This window comes from Triticum aestivum, chromosome 1B, assembly GCF_018294505.1.
Source record: "Triticum aestivum cultivar Chinese Spring chromosome 1B, IWGSC CS RefSeq v2.1, whole genome shotgun sequence".
NCBI classification, from domain to species: domain Eukaryota; kingdom Viridiplantae; phylum Streptophyta; class Magnoliopsida; order Poales; family Poaceae; genus Triticum; species Triticum aestivum.
The window spans coordinates 505,792,712-505,815,597 of NC_057795.1; the positions used below are offsets into that span (position 1 = coordinate 505,792,712).

Sequence of the window (22,886 nt, forward strand, 5' to 3'; positions counted from 1 at the left end):
AGACTCCGGACTAAAAAAAAGAGGCCATAAAAAAAGAGAAAAGACCCAAATAAAAAAATAAAAAATGAGAGAAAAAGAGAGAAGGGGCAATGCTACTCTCCTTTTACCACACTCGTGCTTCGAAGTAGCACCATGATCTCCATGATAGAGAGTCTCCTATGTTGTCACTTTCATATACTAGTGGGAATTTTTCATTATAGAACTTTGCTTGTATATTCCAATGATGGGCTTCCTCAAAAGTGCCCTAGGTCTTCGTGAGCAATCAAGTTGGATGCACACCCACTTAGTTTATTTTGTTGAGCTTTCATAAACTTATAGCTCTAGTGCATCCGTTGCATGGCAATCCCTACTCATTCACATTGATATCTATTGATGAGCATCTCCATAGCCCATTGATATGCCTAGTTAATGTGAGACTATCTTCTCCTTTTTGTCTTCTCCACAACCACCATTCTATTCCACCTATAGTGCTATGTCCATGGCTCACGCTCATGTATTGCGTGAAGATTGAAAAAGTTTGAAAAATACTAAAGTATGAAACAATTGCTTGGCTGAAATCGGGGTTGTGCATGATTAAATACTTTGCCTGATGAAGATAGAGCATAGCCAGACTTTATGATTTTGTAGGGATAACTTTCTTTGGCCATGTTATTTTGAGAAGACATGGTTGCCTTGTTAGTATGCTTGAAGTATTATTGTTTTTATGTCAATATTAAACTTTTGTCTTGAATCTTTCAGATCTAAACATTCATGCCACAATAAAGAAAATCACATTGATAAATATGCTAGGTAGCATTCCACATCAAAAATTCTGTTTTCATCATTTACCTACTCGAGGACGAGCAAGAATTAAGCTTGGGGATGCTTGATACGTCTCCAACGTATCTATAATATTTGATTGTTCCATGCTATTATATTATCTGTTTTGGATGTTTAATGGGCACTAATATGCTCTTTTATATTATTTTGGGACTAACCTATTAACCGGAGGCCCAGTGCTAGTTTCTGTTTTTTTTGCCTATTTTAGAGTTTTACAAAAAAGGAATATCAAACGGAGGCCAAACGGAATGAAACCTTTGCGAGGATCTTTCTTGGACCAAAAGCAATCCAAAAGACTTGAAGTTGAAGTCTGGGACTCTATGAGGAGGCCATGAGGTAGGAGGGCGCGCCTAGGGGGGTATGCGTGCCCCCACCCTAGTGGGCCCCTCGTAGCTCAACCGACGCACTTCTTTCGCCTATATATACTCTTATACCGTAGAAACATCAGGGGGAGCCACAAAACCAATTTTCCACTGCCGCAACGTTCTGTACCCGTGAGATCCCATCTTGGGGCCTTTTCCGGTGATCTACCGGAGGATGAATCGATCATAGAGGGCTTCTACATCAACACCATTGCCTCTCCGATGAAGCATGAGTAGTTTACCACAGACCTTCGGGTCCATTGTTATTAGCTAGATGGCTTCTTCTCTCTCGTTGTTTCTCAATACAAAGTTCTCCTCGATGTTCTTCGAGATCTATTTGATGTAATACTCTTTTGCGGTGTGTTTGCCGAGATCCGATGAATTGTGGATTTATGAACAAGATTATCTATGAATATTATTTGGTTCTTCTCTGTATTCTTATATGCATGAGTTGATATCTTTGCAAGTCTCTTCGAATTATCCGTTTAGTTTGGCCTACTAGATTGATCTTTCTTGCAATGGGAGAAGTGCTTAGCTTTGGGTTCAATCTTGCGGTGTCCTTTCCCAGTGGCAGTAGGGGCAGCAAGGCATGTATTGTATTGTTGCCATCAAGGATAAAAAGGTGGGGTTTATATCATATTGCTTGAGTTTATCCCTCTACATCATGTCATCTTGCTTAATGTGTTACTCCGTTCTTATGAACTTAATAATCTAGATGCATGCTGGATAACGGTCGATGTGTGGAGTCATAGTAGTAGATGCAGAATCGTTTTGGTCTACTTGACATGGATGTGATGCCTATGTTCATGATCATTGCCTTAGATGTCTTCATAATTATGCGCTCTTCTATCAATTGCTCCACAGTAATTTGTTCACCCACCGTAATACATGCTATCTTGAGAGAAGCCACTAGTGAAACCTATGGCCTCCGGGTCTCTTTCCTATTATATTACATCTCTTTTCCATTACATCACATCTCATTTACTATTTTGCAATCTTTACTTTCCAATCTATAAAAAAATACCAAAAATATTTACTTTACTATCCCTATCATATCTCACTTTTGCGAGTGACCATGAAGGGATTGACAACCCCTTTATCGTGTTGGTTGCAAGGTTCTTGATTGTTTGTGCAGGTACTAGGTGACTTGTGTGTCGTCTCCTACTGGATTGATACCTTGGTTCTCAAAATTGAGGGAAATACTTACGCTACTTTGCTGCATCACCCTTTCCTCTTCAAGGGAAAACCAACACATGCTCAAGAGGTAGCAGCGCCATCGAGCCTACAACTCCCCCCACGTCCGCCGGACACCGTCTTTGCATCGACCCTAAGTACTCTGAAAAGTTGGATCCGGCGGATGTTTCGCCTTTAAATGAACTGCTGGACCGCATTGCTGCCCTGGGGGTCTCAACGGACTATGATCGGATCGGGATCAAGCCCATCTAGAGGGAAATTAATCTCCCCCGATCACCCACCTCGTAGCGGTCGTTGAGGAACTAGCCAAAGACACTTCCCTCCCTATATTGAAGACCAATTATGTTCGGGTCTCCGAATCCCCTCAGCCGGATACTCCCCCTTCGGACGGGACCTCACGCCCTCCGGACTCTGGCTCAAGCATAGGATTGTAGGAGCCCTTGTGCCTCCCCGGACCCGAATCGGTCGCGTCGGAGACCTTTCAAGCTCCGAACACATATGTGGGACATAATTTAAAATTTAAGCCACCAACCCACCACAATCTATATTCTCCAAGAAACTCAGGTCCTCCAGATATATACGACCCGATGTATGTGCGGCAGCAGCCTCAGGAAACGGTCCACCACTTTTGGGCCAGATTCCTGCTTGTTAAAAATAGGATCGAAGACTGCTCGGACATGATGTGGTTTCGGTTTTCCATCGTAACTGCACCGACGAGGGAATATTGAATGCCCTTGACCATCGACACATACAGAGCTTCATGGAATTATCACAAGTAGTGCAAAAGTACTGTGTGATGGAAAGCACATGGAGGGCCTAGAAAACTCAACTGGGGCCCGCTGCCTTGAAGCAGTGTGCGGCCCGGGCTAAACGGATACATCCTATTGGGTCACCCGACCACCAGTCTAAGGGCAAGAAAAATAAACCCTTCACAAGACATAGGTCCATTCTTGACGAACTGCTGGACAAGCCCTGCCCGATTCACGGCACTCCCTGCACAGTCCCAACCCATAGCCTCCGAGCATGCTGGGTACTCCGACAAGTAGCAAAAAGTGGAGAGGCCATCCTCACCACAACTCCAGAGAAATACTCTCTAGAGATGAACAACTTTAATGTCCTCACGGTCTTCGAGACCTTCTCTTCGAACAATCAACGCAAACAAGCGAACCGCAACCTCGCCGAAGTCCACCAAGTTACCGCACTGAGCCCATGGAACGGCACGATAATAACCTTTACGGCCGAAGATGAACCAAAGGCTTGGTCAGTCCATGCACCTGCCGCCTTAGTACTAAACCCCATCGTTGATGGTTTTTGGCTTACTAAAGTGCTCATGGATGACGGCAGCGGGCTTTACCTCATCTATGAGGACATGCTCGATAAAATGCAGATGGATATATCACGCATCAACAATGCAATATCACCTTTCGAGGTATTATCCCCAGTCGAGAAGCACGATGCTTGGGGAAAATTAAACTGGATGTGGAATTCGGCACACCCGAAAACTATAGATCTGAAGAGTTGCTCTTCCATTTAGTCCCCTTCAATAGTGGGTATCACGCCATCCTCGACCGGGACACTTTCTCCCGCTTTCAAGCTATACGCCATTACGGGTATATGAAACTCAAAATGCCCGGACCTAATGGAATTATCACAATTTCGAGTGACCCGGACAAAGCCCTTCGTGCCAAAAACAAAACTGCATCCTTGGCCCTCGAAGCGCTATCCGATGCCCTAGTGGTGGAGGAATTAACCACCCTACTGTCCACTATGGATAGGGACGATGTGATTCTCGATAAGAGATCCAAATCCACCTCTTTGAAGCCAGCCGAGGAAATAGTCAAATTCCAAGTGCACCCGATGGACCCTAACAAAATAGCATCTATCGGAGCACAGCAGGATCCGGCATTGGATGCTGCCCTACGCACATTCCTACAAGAGAATTGGGATATCTTTGCCTGGCACCCTTCAAACATGCCCGGCATCCCACGAAGACTAGCCGAACACAGTCTCAATGTAATCAAGGGATTCAAACCCGTGAAGCAGATACTACGACGATTGTCCGAACCCAAGCGTCAAGCTATGGGAGAAGAGCTAGCCAAGTTGTTAGAGGCTGGGTTTATCAGGAAAATTAAACATCCAGATTGGTTAGCCAACTTGGTTATGGTACCAAAGAAGGACAAATCCTGGCACCCTTGCATCGATTTCAAGGACCTCAACAAGGCTAGCCCTAAAGACCCCTTCCCATTGCCTTGCATCGACCAAATTATTGACTAAACAGCAGGGCACGATTCTGAAAGTGCGTTAAGTCGACTAGAGGGGGGGGGTGAATAGGGGATTTTTACAAATTCGTCACTGAGGAATTTCAGGGTGAGAAAATTCCTAAGTCACGAACAACTAGCAGCGGAATAAGTACATATGTATAAGCATCACAGAGCAATAGCATAGTCATCATGATGAGATGAAAGATGAACACAGAGTACAGAAAGCGTAAACACAGGATAAGCAGGCTGAAGACAATGTGACTGAAGAAATAGGGTTGAGGAAATAGAGAAAGTCTTCAGTCAAAGTCTTCAAACAGTAGTGATCATGTTCATCAACACATGAATGAGGAAATGAAAGGGTTGAGGAAATAGAACCACTAGGCTGGGTGAAGACAATGATTTGGTAGACCAGTTCCAACTGCTGTGACAGTTGTACGTCTGGTTGGAGCGGCTGAGTATTTAAACTCGAGGACACACAGTCCTGGACACACAGTCTTCACAATATTCTCCTTGATCTAAGATCACACAAACCTCGCCCAACACTTGTGGTAAGTCTTCACAGGTGACTTCCAAACCTTCACAAACTTGGTCACTCGGCGATCCACAATTCCTCTTGGATGCTCAGACCATGACGCCTAACCGTCTGGAGGATACACTGTCCTCAAAGGTAACAAGCATCAGTTCCACACATGAACAATCTCTTCAGTGATGCTCAATCACTTTGGGTTTGTAGGTTTGGTTTTGGGATTTGGGTTTTCCTCACTTGATGATTTTCGCTCAAAGTCCTCGGAGGATGGGATGCTCTCAAATGACAAGTATCAGTTTCTCTCGAAACAGCCAACCAACTAGTGGTTGAAGGGGGCGGCTATTTATAGCCTAGGGAGCATCCCGACATGATAAGACATAAATGCCCTTCAAGAATATGACCGTTAGGTGGTAGGATATTTTTCGATAGCTGGCGCGTAGCACAACAATGGTTGTATTTGAGGTTCTAATTCCTCAGGCTATCATGTTCCTCACTGTGTAGGCAATCCGCACTAGCGAATTCCTAACTCCTCAGTTAGAAAAAATTCCTCAAAGACCAGAAGATCTTCATCTCTGTCACTGAAGAAATTGATGAACTGATATGAGATTTCCAATGGCTTCACTCGAAAGGATTGGGTAGGTGTAGGATTTTGAGATGAGCATCACGTGGAAATCAGTTTCCTTAGTATTACCTCGACCCCCTTTAATAGTACGGTGTTTCCTATGACTCAAGAAAGAGAAAATGAAACTACGAAAACAAAAGTCTTCACGCTTCATAATCCTCGCACGAATATCCAAGTCTCCAAGGTCGCACCAATTTCATCACTTTCAAAGTCTTTAGGAGAACCAAAGTCTTCAGCTGAAGACATTCATTTTTAGGTGTCGACATTCACTATAAATGTCAAACTCCTCACGACTTATAGAGCCTGTGTACACTCACAAACACATTAGTCCCTTAACCTATAAGTCTTCAATACACCAAAATCACTAAGGGGCACTAGATGCACTTACAGATTCTTTGTGTTTCCTCGACGCCTATTCCAGATACCGTCAGACTAAGATGAAGGAATTGGACCAGGCTGCAGCCGCGTTCATCACCCCTTACGGTCCCTTCTGCTTCAACACTATGCCCTTCAGACTCAAAAAAGCTGGGGCTACGTACCAGCGTATGATTCAAACTTTCCTGGAAAAACAAATTGGCAAAACGGTCGAAGCATACATGGATGACGTGGTCATCAAGACAAAACACGTCAAGACAATGGTGGACTATCTTCGCCTCACCTTTGACAACCTCCGAACATAGGACATACGGCTTAATCTGGAAAAATGTGTCTTCATAGTTCCAGCTGGAAAATTTCCCGGGTTCATTGTTTCCCATAGAGGAATTGAAGCAAACCTAGCTAAGATCTGAGCATTGTCACAATTGGCCATACCAACACACCTAAAGCAAGTCCAGAAACTAGTTGGGTGCATCGCGGCCTTAAGCCGCTTTATCTCCAAATTGGGAGAAAAAGCGCTATGATAAGTTGATTGAAGACCTTGATCTGAGGAATCTCATAATCCAGGGAGCATAAGGCTTCAATTCAAAGGGAGACAGTGCAACATTTTCCAGAGTCTGCATGAAGAAGTCATGGTAGTTCATTGGGATACCATGCATGATATTGAACAACATATTCTTCATCATGCCAATGACTTCTTCATCATTTGAGTCTTGGCCTTTGATAGGACTCAATGTCTTGGTTAGAATGTGATAGACAATCCGTGGCACATAGAGCAATTCCTTCACGAGGAATTTGGTTCTTGGGGCTCGACGAGGCTTCATCGGTTTCATCAACACTTGCATGTAGTGATCAGACAATTCAGGTTCATGATACATAAGACGCGCACCTTCAAGGGGAGGACTGACAGGCAGGGCTTGAAGCAATTCAGAGGCCGGTGCTTTGAAGTGAGTGTTTTCGGTCATCTAGTCCAACACCCAGGAGTTTACATCTTCAGCATTGCCGGTGATGTGCAGCGCTGCGTAGAATTGAAGAATGAGTTCTTCATTCCAATCGCATATATCGGTGCAGAAGTTGAGCAGTCCAGCATCATGAAGAACACTGAGGACTGGTGTGAAGCACGACAGCGATTCCATATCCACATGAGGAATATGCTCATGGTCGAAGACTTTGTCCTTATTGAAAAGCAGTGAAGAATAGAAGTTTGCTTGGCTCACAGTCTAGAAACGCTTCCTTCTCAGGATTCTCAATCTCTGGAGCCACGGGCCGAGGAATTTCAGTTTCTGCTTCAGTAGAAACCTGGGTCTCCATATCTTTAGCAAATTTGCCATAAGCACTAGTGGCTAGAATTCCTTCAGCCCTGGTGCTTGCAGTTTCATCAGCAAAATGATTTTCATTAGTGGTGCTGGCATGTTCTTCAGTCGGTTGGGCAGATGCGTCAGCCTGAGGAATTTCAATGTGCGTTGGAGCTGCAACATTGGAAGTGAGTCCTTTCACTATTTTGACAAATTTGACTTTGGCTCCCAGCCGTTCTGCCTTGCAGGCGTCAAATTCATCACTGAGCTTTTTGATCTCAGATTGTAAAGCGATGAGTTGTTTAGGCGATAGCGCGAGAACGTTGGCCTTCAGATAGCGTTGTTTCTTGTACTGGGCTTTCTTTACAGTTCTAGCATGTTCATATTTCCATTTTTCTTCAGAGATGAATGCTGTCAACATGTGACTCTACAATCTATGATCTGCTGGCTCTGGTTGATTGTGTTGAGCGACGCTTATCTGCTTCCTCATGCCTGCTAAATCAAGGAAGCCAACTACAACTTCTACAGTCGGTGTTGTGTTCCATGCCAATATACTTCTTGTGTACCTTATCTCTTACCAAGGGTATTTTGAAGCATCTAGAGGGAATCACGAGGCAATGTCTGTGGAGAGGTAACACGGATATCCCACGTCAATCATTGGCTGCTTGGGATTTAGTTTGTCGCCCAAAGATTTTCGGTGGTTTGGGTGTTCTTAACTTGGGATTTCAAAATGAGGCTTTGCTACTAAAGCATCTTTTCAAGTTCTATAATAAAGTGGACGTGTCTTGGGTATCATTAATTTGGGGTACTTATTATGCTTCGTCACTGTCGTGGTTCTAAGTCTAACAGTAGTGCAGGGGGTACTAATGGAGAGGCAAGATCCTAGCTATGGAGTAGTTGTATACGCGAGAGATTTACGAGTTCAGGCCCTTCTCGGAGGAAGTAACAACCCTACGTCTCGGAGCCCGGAGGCGGTCGACTGGATTATATGCGTATGAGTTACAGGGGTGCGAACCCTTTACACTGAGGAGGGGGATGGCTTATATAGAGTCCGCCAGACCCCTCCGGCCCTCAATTATGCAAGGTTTAAGATACATTAAGATAGGGCGTTACTAGTAACGCTACACATAAAGTGCTATGATTACCATAAAAGCTACTTAATGACCGACCGTTAGCGTGCATAGTGAATTTAGACCTCCTGGTAGTCGAGTGGATAGCTTAATGGTCGAGTGGTTGGCTTCATGGTCGAGTGGCTTCGAGTCAGTCGAGTGGAACACTTCTGAGTTGATTGACAAGTGGTTTCTTCTAGAGATATCCTTGGGTAGGGTAGTTTGGACAGGTCCATGACCCTACCCTAGGTACATAGCTTCATCATTAGCCCCCGAATGGATCGAGGTTTGAGTGGGGAAAGAGTTGAGAACTCTTCCGACCCCTTTCTCGTGCTATGAGTATGTCTTGTTCTGGATCAATGAACTTTAGGTGACGGCATCAACTTCTTTTTCAGTCGCCTTGATCCATTCTTTGTATCTCTCGAGTGAAGTTTTTACCTGAAAAACTCCGAGTGATGACGTGGAGGAGATCTTCCGTCTGACAAGTTGTTCTGCTGCCCGTGGATTTTATGGGATTCGAATTTTGGGAAGCGCGCGGGATGGAGCGAGGCCGCAGTAATCGGATGGGATAAGGCAGGGACGCCTCAATCTCCGCGCCACCTTTTTCGCCACGTATCGCGCGTGCGACTGTTGTGGGATTTGACAGGATCGCCCGGGCCTACCGGTTAGTCACTCGGAAGTAACCTTATATAAGGCACCGGACGGGGTTTTTTGTATAGTGCGTTCTCATCCCCCCATCTCTTCTCTAGATTCCTCCGCCGCGTTCGCTTCTACCTCAGCGCCGCTGCTCCGTGCATGCCCCGTCGGCAACGTGGTGAAAGAGAAGATGGCGGCCCTGGAGCGGGCGAAGAAAGCAACGACGAAGGCGAAGGGGAGGGGAACCAGTCGGAGCGGATCTTCTTCGAGGACCGGCCTACCGCCGGGCTGGATCTAGGGCGACTGGATCCGCTCGACAATCAATCAGGCGGATCTTGATGACCTGACCGACGGAGGGCTGATCCCCCATGGATTGGCACGGCTCCTGGGGAGGGAGTCAGAGCTGCAGCCTCAGGAGGGTGAGTGCGTTCTCTTGGCCACCCACGTCGACTGTGGGTTATCTTTGCCGCCCCACCCTTTCTTTTGGGGATTTCTGAATTTCTTTGGGGCACAACTCCACCACTTCACACCCAACACCATCGTGTACCTCGCTGCTTATGTGTCTTTGTACGAGAATTTCTTGGGTTGCCGGCCTCATTGGGGTCTTTTCAAGCACATCTTCACCTGTCGCTCCCAGACGGTGAAGAAGGCCAATATGAGTGATGAGAGGACACACGTGATTCAGATGTATGGGGGTCTTGGGGTTCAGTTGAGAGGAAAGAGCTCGTTCCCAACCATGATCTTACCCGACTCAGTCCGTGGATGGCAGTCGACCTGGTTCTACTCCAAAGACCAGCCGACGCCAGGGCAGTCGAATGAGCTTCCTCCCTTTTCCATGGAAAGAGTGAGGAAACCTTCCTCTTTGAAGGTGGTCCCGGAAGAGAAGGCGCAGGTGAAGCTGCTGGTCGAGCGTGTCGTGCAACTCATCCGTGAGGGGTGACTGGCATGGACCTCTTGGAGGTCTTCCTCCGACGACGCATCCAGCCGCTCCAAGCTCGAGATCATCCAATGTGGTTGTATTCTGGCACTGAGGACACCACTTGGATCCATCCGGAGGAGATTGACGATGCCACGCTGGAGCGGTGGATGGCGAGCATCACAGGGAACAAACACAACCCCCGCGGAGCCAGGAGGATTGTCCCACTCGACCAATCATACGAAGTAGACAATGTCTGATTCTGCATTTCCGACTGTGATTCTAGTTTCTCCATTCTGTTTGCTTAAAATCAGTCGACTGACTCTTATCTTGTTTGTTGTCTTCTAGGCCACGACTGAGATGTACTCGATGCCCAACGGGGCACAAGAACAAGCTGAGGAGGGAGAGGCGAGTGGAGGTGAAAGTGAGGAGGAGGAGTGGCAATCTGATGGCGAGGGGGAAGAGGTTGAAGATGACTCCAGCGAGGAGGAGGAGGAAATGGAAGTCGATCCTCCTCGCACGGAAAGGCGGTCCAAGCTCGCCCACGACCCTGCGAGCGAGCGCGGCAAAACGATTGCGCCCGTTGGGCAATCGTCGAAGCGCCCTCGGGCGGCTTCTCCGGCGCCGACTGAGAAAGCGCCGAAGCAGCCGAAGCCGTCAAAGCCGCCGAAGGCCTTGCCCAAGATGAGAATGGCCATTCCCACTATCTCCGGGTAACAGCAGAACTTGTGTTTTCTTGTTTGGCACAAACAAACTCTTGGTCGACTCATCGACTAACTGACTGGTTTCTGAAATCTGCAGTGCCGCTACCTCCGAGACCTCTACCAAGAACGATGACCAAGAAATGGGAGACGCTACTACCTCCAACCCTGGTACGCTCTCTGTAGTTTCACTTCTGGTCGATTGGATTTTCGTTTCTTACTCTAGATTTATCCTGCAGCTCCTCCTCACGTCATTCATCTCCCTGATGACGACGACGAGGTGCCACTGAGGGGGAGGAAGAACAAGAAGGCGCCGGCTGGCAAGACCATTTGGGCTGCATTAGTGCCTGAGGCATTGGTTCAAGAGGGTGGTTGTCACGCCCAATATGCGATACTATCCTAAAGAGACTCGAAGGTCCCACCAAGGATAGAACCGCATATTGAAACGCTTTTGCAAGGTGGATATCATTACATCAACATTACATAATAGATGGGGATACATACAAAAGGCATACAGTGCCACACGAATACAACAACATCATACAAGAGATCAACATCCGACTACGGATGCAACACAAACAGAAACTCAAACGACATCCACCCTGCTAGCCCAGGCTGCCGACCTGGAACCTATTCCCTGATCAAAGAAGAAGCAGAAGAAGAACTCCAAAACAAGCAAACATCGCTCTCGCGTCAAGATCATCGCATAACCTGTACCTGCAACTGTTGTTGTAGTAATCTGTGAGCCACGAGGACTCAGTAATCCCATTACCATGGGTATCAGGACTAGCAAATCTTAAAGGGTAAGGAAGGGGTAAAGTGGTGAGGTGGCTAACATACGCAAATAAGAGCGAGAAGAGAGCAAATGGAACGGTCGTGAAGCTAGCAATGATCAAGAAGTGATCCTGAACTCCTACTTACGTCAAACATTACCCAAAACCGTGTTCACTTCCTGGACTCCGCCAAAAAGAGACCATCACGGCTACACACGCGGTTGATGCATTTTAATTCGGATCTGGTGTCAAGTTATCTACAACCGGACATTAACAAATTCCCATCTGCCCATAACCGCGGGCACGACTCTCGAAAGTTTATACCCTGCAGGGGTGTCCCAACTTAGCCCATGATAAGCTCTCGCGATCAACGAAGGATATACCTTCTCCCAGGAAGACCCGATCAGACTCGGAATCCCGGTTTACAAGACATTTCGACAATGGTAAAACAAGTCCAGCAAAGCCGCCCGATGCGCCGACAATCTCGATAGGAGCTGCACATATCTTGTTCTCAGGGCAACACCGGATGAGCAATCCGTACAACTAAAACCAGACCTCAAGTTTCCCAGAGGGGGCGCTGCAAAGGGCTCTGGTTTGGACCAGCACTTAGAGAAGCACTGGCTCAGGGGGCTAAATAAAGATGACCCTCGGGCTCCGGAAACCCAAGGGAAAAAGGGCTAGGTGAGGCAAATGGTAAAACCAAGGTTGGTCCTTGCTGGAGGAGTTTTACTCAAAGCGAACTATCAAGGGGGTCCCATAAATCACCCAACCGTGTAAGGAATGCAAAATCAAGGAACATAACACTGGTATGATAGAAACTAGGGCGGCAAGAGTGGAACAAAGCACCAGGCATAAGGCCGAGTCTTCCACCCTTTACCATATATATATGCATTAATTAAAGAAGATATATTGTGATATCCCAACATAATCCTGTCCACCATGGGGCAATCTTCAACTTCACCTGCAACTAACAACGCTATAAGAGGGGCTGAGCAAAAGCGGTAACATAGCCAAGCAACGGTTTGCTAGGAAGGGTGAAAAAGGTTAGAGGCTGACATGGCAATTTGGGAGGCTTGAAGAACAAGTGAATAGGTAGCGCAGCATAGTGATAGAACAAAGTAACTAGAATGGCAATGATAGTAGTGAGATCCAGGGTAGCGGTCATCTTGCCTGAAATCCCACAAGGAAGAAGAACGAGTCCATGAATAAGATGAAGCCATGAAGACGAACCAAGCGTAGACGAACGAATCTTCACGATCGCAACAAAACGGGAACTATCGAGAAGAAGCACACAACATGGTAAACACACCACACATAGACAAGACATGATGCACAACAAACATGATGCATGACAAAGCTACATGAAGCTACTCATGGTAAGAGATGATGCATACAAGAGCAACACATCAAAGCAAGTTTAAATGAGGCCGAAAACAACATCTAACAATTCCGGTAAGTCCTCATATGCAAGTTTCGAAATTGGTCCAGATATGAATAAACCTTACGCTCAAGTTGTTAAACAGCAAGTTAAGATACACCAAGATGATCTACATGAAATTCTAGTCAAGCTACATATAAAGTTCATTAGATTTGGAGCTACGGCCTAGAAGATATGAGCAAAACAAGTTAAACATGGCATTGATGCAAAATGCATACAAACATTAAGCAAACACCTCAAAACAAGGATGCAACATGATAATATGAAACTACATGAAAAATCAAGAAAGTTTCACATAGAGCACACTCAAAACGGAGCAACGGTTCAACACATACACACTATACAAGTTTAAAGGACAAGCTGTCCAAAACAGCAACTAGGCATCTAACAAGCATCAAAACAACATGCTATAGCACCTTAACATGAAAACAAAAGGCATGGACATGATGTACAGGTAAAGCATAACAAAACATGAACACTGAGCTATCTCCAGAAATCACTAGAACATGCTCAAAACACATGGCAAGATTGCATATAATAACAGTTTCAGACTTTGCAGAAATAACATCAGGTTGCAATGTTTAGAGCTATCAAACAACATGTTACAGGAACTTATCATGGAAACATAAGGCATGGCATGATTCTAATAAATAGATAGAACAAAAGTCCTTTACTGACCATGAGCCAAAAAGGATCAGAAGATATGATGGCACCCATGTAAACATGGCAAGTTATCTGACAGATTCATACATGACAGAAACAACAATAAGTAGGCATGTTGGTGAGCTTGTACCACTCACCACAGGGCAATACATGGCATGAAAAGGTAACCAAAAGTAAGAAGACATGTTTATGGAGCTAAGAATGGCAAGATAAAGTTCATAGCATGCTTGGATCACTAACAACAATCATGGAAACATTGAACTTAATGTTAACAGGCTGACAACAACATTATTTAGCAAGTTTGGAGCATGCTAACAACAACCTACAACAATCCATAAATTCAACCAGGGGCATGGATGTATAGATCATGACATGTATAACAAAACATCCTTAGTGAACATCTCCAGATTATGCATAGAATGACTTGTAGCAGCAGGTTTACATCGCAACAAAATATAACAAAAACAGCCTAGCAAAACAGCAACAACATGTACCCTACTTAACAAGCTTGATGCACTCAGTACAAGACTCACAAAAATACATGGCAAGGACCTCTGTAAAGATGGCATGGCATAGATGAAAACACATGTAGAGCTCATGCTCATAGGATGCACACATCAAATGCAACAAAAATGACAAATCATCAAGTAATAACAGTTTCAGCAGATTAACATCATATAGCACTCTTGCAACGATGATTCAGGCATCAAGATGAACTCAAACAAACATGGCACAATAGGATGAAGTAAAGAGAACCTCACAGCGAACATTTCGATATATCACACGCACGAAATGGAGCTAAGGATGCAGAGTTATAATGCGATGAACAGGGGCATAAAATGTCAAAATATCAGGGACAGAGAGAAAATCCGGGCCAACCTGCGAGATCCGTATCTGGATCGGGCGCGGCACGGGAACCGAGGTCGAGGCAGCCGGAGACGGGGCGACGACTCGCCGGAGCTGGAGGCCGCAGGCGACGGTAGGGAAGGCGCGGCGGCGAGCGGCGGCGCTGACGAAGGGAGGCGGCGGCGGGATGGGCACACGGCGGCGGCGCGGTCCGGAGACGGGCGGCGCGTGCGCCGGCGGGTCGGGGCACACCGGCGGCGCTCGGTGGCCGGATCTGGCGGTCGGCGGGACAGCACAGCGAGGGGCGGCACAGGTAGGGTCGCCGGGCGGCGAGGGGAGGCGCCGGCGGAGGCGAGCGCCGGCCGGAGTGGAGGCGCGCGGATCGCGGGCACGGGCGACCCCGGGCGGCAGCGGATTCGGGCCCCACGGGCCTGGCGCGGGCCTCGCGGGCCGGCGGAGGCGGGAGGCGGCGGCGGACAGGTAGCGGCGCGCGATTCACCAAGGGCGGCGGTTGGACGTGTCCAACCGTCGGCGGACACGTCCGGCGGCTGAGAGGGAGAGAGGCTAGGGTTAGGGTAGGATACATCCGCGAATTTTGGGGGAGAGGGCATATATATAGATTCTGGGAGCTAGGAGAGTCCAAATGAGGTGAGGTTTTCGCCCACACGATCGTGATCGAACGACCGAGACATGGAGGGGGTTTGGATGGGCTCATGGGCTGTGATGAAGAGGGGCTGGGCTGCAAAGAGAGAGGGGTTTCGAGCTACTCGGTTAACCGTTGGGGCGTCAAACGACCTCCAAATGGCACGAAATTTGACGGTAGGTCTACCGGTGCTATACCAATGCCACTCGGCAAACCCCGGTCCATTCCGAGAAATTTTTTAACCCGCTCACAAAAACAAGGTCTGAGAGGGGCGACGGGCGCGCGCAAGAGGTCTGGACTCCAAACGGACAACACAGAGAATTGGAAGAACCCGAATGGATGCATGTTTTGAAAAACATGCGGATGAAATGCAGATGATGACATGATAAAATGCAACACGCAAGCAAATGACATGGCAACGACAACGACTAACTGGCAGACACCTAGCGCATCGAATCCGAGGCGTTACAACACTCCTCCACTAACAAGAGATCTCGTCCCGAGATCTTAGGACCGAGACGGAAGGGAAAAGGGATGATGTGAAACAAGAACTCAAGAGAAGACACAAAGAATCGAGAGCACTCGAAAAGAAGAGGAACGACGAGAATGACGGGAATCGAAAGCTCATGGAATCAAATAGACTATGAAACCACTCTGGTTAGATCGAGATAAGAAACGACTAAGACTAAAAGGATTTAGGCAGCACTCCGGCTGAAACATGGAGGAATAGAACACGAACTTGAGAGGGTGGAATGATAATTGATGAAGACATGACACAAAACCTCCGGAAAGAATAGAAAGAGTTGAATGAAAAGAACGGAGAAGAAAATGACAACTTGTGCCACGAATGAAATAGAAAGCATCTTTAGACGGAAGGTTTAAACGGAATTGTTGAGAAAATTAACAACGAAAAGAATAAGCTTGTTGTGGTCTTATAGGTAAAATCTCAAGATCATAAGGTGATAACCGGCCACAAGCGGAAATGATTGGATCGCTTAGAAGAACGAATATATGCAAAACTCCATTTCAAAAGAATACGGAGAATTAATTGCGCTTTGAGGTGCAAGAAGGAAGATACTAGAACTCCTTGAACAAGAATCTTGATGAACACTTTAAGAATGAATTAAATCATGACGATCCACCATGAAGAACTCCGGTAACAAAAAAGGATGATGAGATAGAATGAAGGAAGAAAGAATAAGATTAATCCTTGCAATGATTTAGATGGAGGTTCCGACGAAATGGCCAAGGAAATTTGAACTCCAAAAAAATGAAAACACTTGGAACTTGAATTTATTCCTCACGAACAAACTCCGAAGGAAGGGATTAATCACTTTGAGGAAATAAGAATAAGATTTATTGTATATTTATCCTTCATCAAATTAAATTGATGACAAACAATGGATTTTGCATACTACTTATTCTTCTTGAAAAGGATTAAGGGGGTGGTATAGCACAAAACTTGAGAAAGGTCTTCATGAACCACCGGTAGGATTGAAAAGAACGAATGAATTAATATGATGACAAAGGAAAAAGACTCTGAAGGAACCACCATAAGAATTCGAAAATGACTGATGAAAGAGACTGAATCACCGGGAAGAATTAGAAGAACCAATATGCTGGAGGGGATTTAGATGCAAGAGAACAAAGAGATCATGAGCTGATTAAAGAACACTTGAACGAAGCACTGGGATAATTGGATAACGGTAGCTGAAATGTGAGGACAAAGCGTTCTTCTGGAACGATGGACTCTGGTGAAAAGAAATGGAAAAACAACTTCTGAAATACTCCGGATGGGTAAGAAAGAATATATGACAAACTAAAATAATTCGAGAGGATGATATGAAGCTAGAACCACGAATCTTCAAGAGAACGGGCAAGATTTAGAGGAAAAACTCTTCTTCAATCTTCAACTGACAACGAGAAACACCACCAAAATTACTGAGATGCTCCGGGAGAATGAAAAGCGAAGAGGTTGAGCCAACAATGAAAAGAATTTGAATGAGATCTTGGAGAAGGCATCTGACTGATGGGATCCATTCTTACGTGACACTTGAAAAGAATTAGGGATAGCTCCGGAATAATTAGAAGAGTCAGGTAAGATCGTGGGAAAAAACCTGTGGGTTAGGGCCCACTAAAAGAAAAACACCGTTGGAAAGGATTGTTGAACAGATAGATGATGCACCGGAACAATTGAGATATTTGAATGAGGTGATAACCTCGAATGGAACACAGAAGAGTCTCCTGAGATGTCTTCAGCACTCCGGAAGGATAAACTGGCGAGAGACGAACGAGCAGGGAGAACACTTGATCGAAGGAATTGAATGTAATCACTACCGAAAAATGGAATTGAATCCACCAGAGAAGATAAAGAGATGAAGAATGTCCACTGGGATGAGAATTCACCAGTTGAAATGATTGAGGGAAGACTGAAGAGATTCCGCACGAATGAGATAGATGGTCGAGAGAGAGAGTCAGACTCCGAGAAGAAAAGGGTTGGGACGGCAGGAAAAACAAAGGCAACTTGGAAGGGAGAACCAACGAATATCTTGAAGAGAAAACATCGGTTGATATAATTGAGGAGAGAAAGCAAAGACTTCGCACGAGTAGGATGGATACTCGATTACGGACTCCGGTTCCGAGATGAAAAGGGGTGGGCGGGTGGGAAAAGAAGTCAACTGAGGGCAGACAAACAACTTCGTTGAGAGCGAACTGAGGATTGAACTTGGCAAAGGCGAAGAGGCTCGAGTCAACTGGAGGAGAAATGCACCGGATGAAAAGAGGTGAGAACCAACGATCGGAAAAACCAACTGCGTGATCCTAAAGAAAGTTTGAAAGGGAAGAGGAGTAATTCAAAACACCTACGTCAAGATTCCTCACCAGAGCAGCGAAGGGACTGAGGAGTAAAAAGAATTCCTACTCTCCGATATAACTAGACTCCGAAAAGAGTTTTCTTCTAGACTCGACATCGGCCAAACTACACGATTAATCAAGGGGGCTCCTAGGGTCGGTCGAGGCTCTGATACCAACTTGTCACGCCCAATATGCGATACTATCCTAAAGAGACTCGAAGGTCCCACCAAAGATAGAACCGCATATTGAAACGCGTTTGCAAGGTGGATATCATTACATCAACATTACATAATAGATGGGGATACATACAAAAGGCATACAGTGCCACACGAATACAACAACATCATACAAGAGATCAACATCCGACTACGGATGCAACACAAACAGAAACTCAAACGACATCCACCCTGCTAGCCCAGGCTGCCGACCTGGAACCTATTCCCTGATCGAAGAAGAAGCAGAAGAAGAACTCCAAAACAAGCAAACATTGCTCTCGCGTCAAGATCATCGCATAACCTGTACCTGCAACTGTTGTTGTAGTAATCTGTGAGCCACGAGGACTCAGCAATCCCATTACCATGGGTATCAAGACTAGCAAAGCTTAAAGGGTAAGGAAGGGGTAAAGTGAAGAGGTGGCTAACATACGCAAATAAGAGCGAGAAGAGAGCAAATGGAACGGTCGTGAAGCTAGCAATGATCAAGAAGTGATCCTGAACTCCTACTTACGTCAAACATTACCCAAAACCGTGTTCACTTCCCGGACTCCGCCGAAAAGAGACCATCACGGCTACACATGCGGTTGATGCATTTTAATTCGGATCTGGTGTCAAGTTATCTACAACCAAAATAGGTCCCACACGTCAGATATTTCAACATTGCTCAGATTATTTTGGTAAGTGGATCCCACTAAGCAGGTTTCCATTTCACAATTTTTTAAATCACTATTTCAAACAAAACAGAACAAACATAATTTATCAAATCTGTTACAATGTCACAATCTCTACAGCCTATTACAGTCAAACAGAACAAACAAATCACTGGCATCATGGCTTTGCACTTGGCTTCATGGCTTTGCACTTCAAATTTGTCTTGGTGCTCCTGTAAAAGAGTGAACACAAATACTTCCAGCATTAGTGTACTGCTACTGGTCAGAACCAAACAAATGCAATGGCAACAGAAATGTAAGCAGGAAAGTACTAGAACGGGCAAATAAAACAACAGACTTGCATAGTGAAATGTTTGCTTTTACAAATCTTATAGAAAATTTGTATAAATTATACATTTAATATAGGCTTCATGAAGATGGGTAGAAAAATAAGGTACTTCAACCACTTTGCACAATAAGATCACAAGCAGGAAACAATGAGGAGATATTACAAAGTTTGTGGTGGAGAACATGTGTAGCTTCAGCAGCACCATGCATGTCCACAAGCAATATGTTCTTAATAGATATCAGCTCATCTCAATTTACTTTCTTAAGTTTATAATATTTGATGATAAAAAGAGACCAATAAATCATGTTTTTTCTTGACCAGGCCACAATTAGAACTCACAAGCAATATGTATAATTTCAGGCAATGGTGTTTATGTAGACTTTCACTTGTCACTATATTGTTGAATGGGAATCAAAAGCATCCATTTTAGTAAACACAAGTTTAAGTTGTTGCATGATCATGGACAAGTTTAAATAAACACAAGTTTAATTTGCTGCATAATCATGGACAAGTCACACAAAATTTCAGTAAACTGTAGATGCTCAAAATTTCAGTGAACTTTGCATAATTTTGCATAAATATTACTACTGCTGGTCAGTGATTGTTTCTTAAAAGTGAAAAAGAAATAGAATTCCATGTCAAACTGCTTGTAGTTTACACTATGCAAAAAATGGCATTCAACATCCAATTCAAATTCAATGAAGTTTAACTGAATGTGCAGTTTCACCATAGTCCAGTTTATACAACCCCAAGGTCAGAAGTTTACCTTAAATACAATTACAGCATTCTAGAAAAAAAACTAAAAGCATCTACTGGATTAATTCAGAAAGGCACACCACAATCAGACTGAGAACAAACCAAAAACATGTGTGGAGCCGAGCTACAGATATAACAGAGCTGATGGTTCACTTCATTGTCACACGCTAACTGCTGACTATGACATGCAAATATATAGTATCATGTTTGCAGAGGCATTAAGATCATTAACCAAACAACTCAGTTCAGGTCAAATCATCAAACCAACTCAGAAGAGGGCAAGATCATCAATTCGGGATTGCAGACATGAACATCTCTAGAGAGCACAGGTACAAAAGTAAATGCTGGTGAACTGATCATTCGATGGTACACTACAAGAATCAAACAACATGCTGTATTTATTTGAGCTATATGGTGAATAGTTCATCAACTAGGCTGGGGCGAACAAGCATAAGTGCACATATGATGGGGCATAATAACAGGGCAGTACAGATCGGTATTTGAGCAAAGGTGTATCACAAAATAACAACTAACAAACAAAGGGTATCACACAAATTTTGATGCATCGTACGTTCTGAAAATGTGATATGTCATTTACTGTTGAGCAAGGGAGCAAAACCAACATGTAGAGAAGGGACTCGATCTGGTTGTCCCAGCTCACCATTCCCATTGCCGTACATCTTACATCTAGCTCCCCCTGGAACAGGTTCAGAAATCAGATGGTTCTTTGGTCAGCTACCATGGAGGGATAAGTATGTGCCATGAGATCAACAAGGAATAACCAGGGAAGGAGTTACCTTTGCGAAGCATGAATGGACACAGAGCAGTGCACGCCATCACAGAGGTCTTGAGCACGGCGCTGCGCGGCTTCTTCACCGTCTTCAAGATCCCTAACACCACCTTCTCCCTGCCAATCAGCACCCGCGGACGGACGGACGATTCTCATGGTGAAATTGTCACCATGCAACCTACAAATCTTCATCCAGACAAAGATGAACCAGGAATTAGCACATTGACATGGTCCTTTTGGGGGGGTAAAAGGAACAAGGACAGGTTTCTGAAGACATGTAACGCCAGCCAACACAAATTCGGTCATAACTAATCCATTCCTCCCCCAAAAAAGAACCTGGAAACAAAACCAACAACCAGAAAATAGAAACAAGACCAGGTTCCTGAAGTAGTAATCAGACACAAAATAATGATACTATTGTCTAAGTCACTTGCCACAAGTAGTAATCAGACCAATTTATTTGAACTATTGCTTCACGGACATTTGACTTCGCATGCATCTTGAATCAAGCAATGTCTGATAGTAGTACTATATTAACCCCGGTGACGTGAGGATTGCCTATCTGAACAAGAATATTGTACTACTTTATGCAAGCAGCAACTGCCGATTTCGTGCTCTAGGAAACTATGACCAAGAATCGCACATGTCTGGAGCAACATTTTGACAAGAGTAGTATCGTACCTCTGGATGGTGCCGAGGCCGCGGCTGCCCATGACGATGGTGTCGATCTTCTACTCCTCCACCGCGTCGCAGAGCTTCTCCCTGGCGTCGCCCCAGTACACCTTGGCCACCACCTTCAGTTGACAATCAGGCCGGAGAGCCAGTCAGTCCATCTTCCTCCATGCTCGACCGATCACATCAGAGGATCGGAACACCTCCTGCGCATATACAAAAAAGCAACATACCATGAGCTGGCGCGCGGTGGTGTCGAGCACCTCGGCATCGCAGGTCACGCCGTAGTTCTTCATCACCTCTGGGTCCCGGTACTTGGACAGAGGGATGAGCGCTGCGGGGGAGCCGATCGAGCACGCGTCAGCTTGAGATCAAAGCGAACAAAGGGGTGGGTGTGTCGCAGCGCTTACGGGATCTGGACTTGGCCCAGACAACGTGCTTGGCCTCCTCCCCGCCGTGGCGCTGGACGTGGAGGACGACGACGGTGTCGCCCCGGCGGAGCAGGTTTTGGACGGCCCACTCCAGTGCCCGCTTGCTGCTCGCCGAGTAGTCCATGGCCCCCACCGAGAGATGGTGGATGCGGATCCGGCGCCGCTGCCGTCGTCCCCGTCCATCCATCCATCCATCTGGGGAGGGAGGGAGGTCGCCGGTGGTGATGGGGTTGGTGGAGACGGTCGCTGGTGGGGGTGGGGTTGGGGGTCAGCGACGGCGACAGCGACGGTAGCGGGATTGGAGGAGGGGAGCTTAAGTGGATCTCCAGCCAGTGAAGGGAGGGGGGGTGGTGTCGGCAGCGGAGTGGAGGCGGTCGTCGGTGGCTGGTTCACCGGAGGGGGATCCAAATCGAATCGTGGGGAGACGAGGAGGAGGAGGAGAAGGTTGGTTGGTCGGCCGACGGGTATGAAGTAGAGGATGTCGCTGGGCAGTCGAGGAGTGGGGGAGGAGGTCGCCGGCAGGGCTGGGGCTCGGTTTGGGGGAGTGGCGATCGGCGGCGTGGCCGGGTTTGGGGTTGCGAGAGAGGAAAGGATGGATCTGCGAGCACGGGAGTGGGTGAGTGGGGGTGGCGGCAGGTGAGGATCTGGGGATCGAGGGAAGGGTGGGTGGGTGGATTAGGGTTTTTGATTCTCGGGAGTAGATCCACCGTTGGATGGATGCGTGATGGATGGCTCAGATTGCGTCCAATTTGGTGATCCGCGTGAAAGCAGTTCCTCGCGTCTCATTGGCCGGCTATTTCGCACTTGAATCTTAAAATTTTGGACCCCAAACTTTGAATTTTTGTAAACATAACAATGTCATAGTTTGTCAAAATGATCTTGTTTTTTTCATAAGTGTGCATCTTATAATGGCAAACGATGCCATAGCTCAACGGCTTTCATTTTGCACAAAAAGATGATTTTCCATTTTTCGAGTGCATAAAATGGTTTT

General features: G+C 45.9%; 1 pseudogene; it reads right to left on the reverse strand.

Moving 5' to 3' along the window:
• Nucleotides 1-20,689: 20,689 nt before the first annotated feature.
• LOC123079224 (universal stress protein PHOS32-like) lies at nt 20,690-22,019 on the reverse strand (annotated as a pseudogene).
• Between the last annotated feature and the right edge of the window lie 867 nt (nt 22,020-22,886).